Genomic DNA, 2,606 nt, shown 5'->3' on the forward strand with positions numbered 1-2,606 from the left:
TTTCTTGGAGTTGAACTCCAAGTTATAACGTGTTTTGGGCGTTCAACTCCGGATCATGACGTTTTTCTAGCGTTTAACTCCAGACAGCAGCATGTACTTGGCGTTCAACGCCGAGTTACGTCGTCAATTTCCGAATAAAGTATGGACTATTATATATTGCTGGAAAGCTCTAGATGTCTACTTTCCAACGCCGTTGAGAGAGCGCCAATTGGAGTTCTGTAGCTCCAGAAAATCCATTTCGAGTGCAGGGAGGTCAGATTCCAACAGCATCAGCAGTCCTTTTGTCAGCCTTTCTCAGAGTTTTGCTCAAATCCCTCAATTTCAGCCAGAAATTACCTGAAATCATAGAAAAACACACAAACTCATAGTAAAGTCCAGAAATGTGAATTTAACATAAAAACTAATAAAAACATCCCTAAAAGTAGCTTAAACTTACTAAAAACTACCTAAAAACAATGCCAAAAAGTGTATAAATTATCCGCTCATCACCTTTCTAATGAAGTCATGCGTGGTCACCTGTGCGGATGCATAGGCGTGTGCGTCCGCACACTCTACGAAAATTCCCTCCTATGCGTACACACGAGTATCTGTGCGCACGCACACTAGGTGATGCTTGGCGGGACACGCGACACGCTCGAATTGATCCACGCGCTCTGCTTGGGCTCTTATGCGGACGCACAAGAGGCTGTGGGCACGCACACGTCTCTGAGCTCACCTCCTTTGATTCTTCATGTTTTCTCCACTTTGCAAGCTCTTCTTCCATTTTCTCCAACCCATTCCTACCTTATACAACTGAAATCACTCACAAACACATCAAGACTTCGAATGGAAGGCAAATGGAATAAAAATAGATCAAACGAAGCACAAAAGAGCATATTTTAGTAATCAAGCACAATTTGGGAGGAAAGTTCAGAAGCATGCTATTCAAGGGGATAAGTGCAAGTTTATGTGATGAAATCCATTAAATTCTAACCAAAAATCATCATCAAATATGGATTCATCAAGGGATCTCTAAGTCATCTCGCAAAAGATACCTCAAAGAGGTATATCATGTCGGAGAAGGGGATAGGTCACCCAAACCTCCCTACTATTACCTTTACCCAAGAAGACGCAATAGGCATCATCACGGGGCATGATGATTCCATGGTCATTACCATCATATTCACCAACGCTAATCTCCACCGAACGTTGGTAGACCAAGGGAGCTCCGCAGATATCTTGTTCAAATTTGCTTTCGACAAACTCGGCCTGCAGGATAAAGAGCTCAGAGCATATCTGAATAGCTTGTTCGGCCTCGGAGACATCCCAATTCAACCGTTAGGATACATCTCACTGTATACAACCTTTGGAAAAGGATCTCGGTCAAGGACACTGAACATAGACTATAACGTAGTCAACGTGAGCTCAGCTTATAACGCCCTTATAGGTCGGACAATGCTGAATCAGCTCGTCACAGTAGTTTCCACTCCGTATCTGTGCATGAAGTTCCCAACTTCAGAAGGGATTGCCATGATAAAAAGAGACCAAAAGCTTGCGCAGCACTGTTACAATGAAAGTCTGAACCTTAAAGGCAACCCCAGAGGAGAGGAAATCAACACTATTAAACTCGGGGGAGTTCGAGTTTGCGAAGAACTTTGTCTGCAACATGAAAGTGAGACTGAAGAAGTCTAGATCGGGGATGCTCAGGATAAAACAACAAATATAGGCACAACCTTGAAAGGAGACTTAAAAGGGCCACTGATACAGTTACTAAAGGATAATGCCGATCTCTTTGCATGGAAGGCCGCAGACATGCCCGGTATATATCCCAAACTAATGTGCCACAAACTGGCGGTATATCCTGGATCTCAGCCCGTACAACAAAAGCGCAAGAAGCTTGGTCCAGAAACGTCCCAAGCTATGGAAGAGCAGGTGAAAGCCTTGCTATAGGCAGGGTTCATAAGGGAGGTTAAGAACCCATTATGGATAGCCAACGTTGTCTTGGTAAAAAAGTCAAATGCCAAGTGGAGAATGTGTACCGACTACACCGACCTGGCTCGCCCAAAAAATCCCTACCCGCTCCCAAATATAGACACTCTAGTGGACGCCTCTTCCGGAAACAAGTACCTCTCCTTCATGGATGCTTATTCGGGATACAACCAAATCCCAAAGTACCCGCCCGACAAAGAAAAGACCTTGTTCTTAACCCCAAAGGCAAATTATTGCTACATAGTCATGTCGTTTGGACTAAAAGACGCAGGAGCTACATACCAAAGATTGATGAACAAAGTCTTTGCCCACCACATCGAAAAGCTAATGGAGGTTTATGTAGACGACATGCTGGTAAAAACACAATGTATGGAATGGTTGTTATCCGACCTCACCAAAGTGTTCGACACCATAAGAACGCATGGAATGCAACTTAATCCCGCGAAGTGCACCTTCACAGTAGAAGCTGGCAAATTCTCTGTCTTCATGCTCACCTAAAGTGTAATCGAGAAGAACCCAGATAAATGCCAGGCTATACTCCACATGAAAAGTCTGACCTGCGACAAAGAGGTGCAACAGCTCAACGGAAGACTAGCAGCCCTGTCCAGATTTCTAGCCGGATCAGCCATAAGATCCCT

This window comes from Arachis duranensis, chromosome 10 (assembly GCF_000817695.3).
Source record: "Arachis duranensis cultivar V14167 chromosome 10, aradu.V14167.gnm2.J7QH, whole genome shotgun sequence".
Classification (NCBI taxonomy): Eukaryota; Viridiplantae; Streptophyta; class Magnoliopsida; order Fabales; family Fabaceae; genus Arachis; species Arachis duranensis.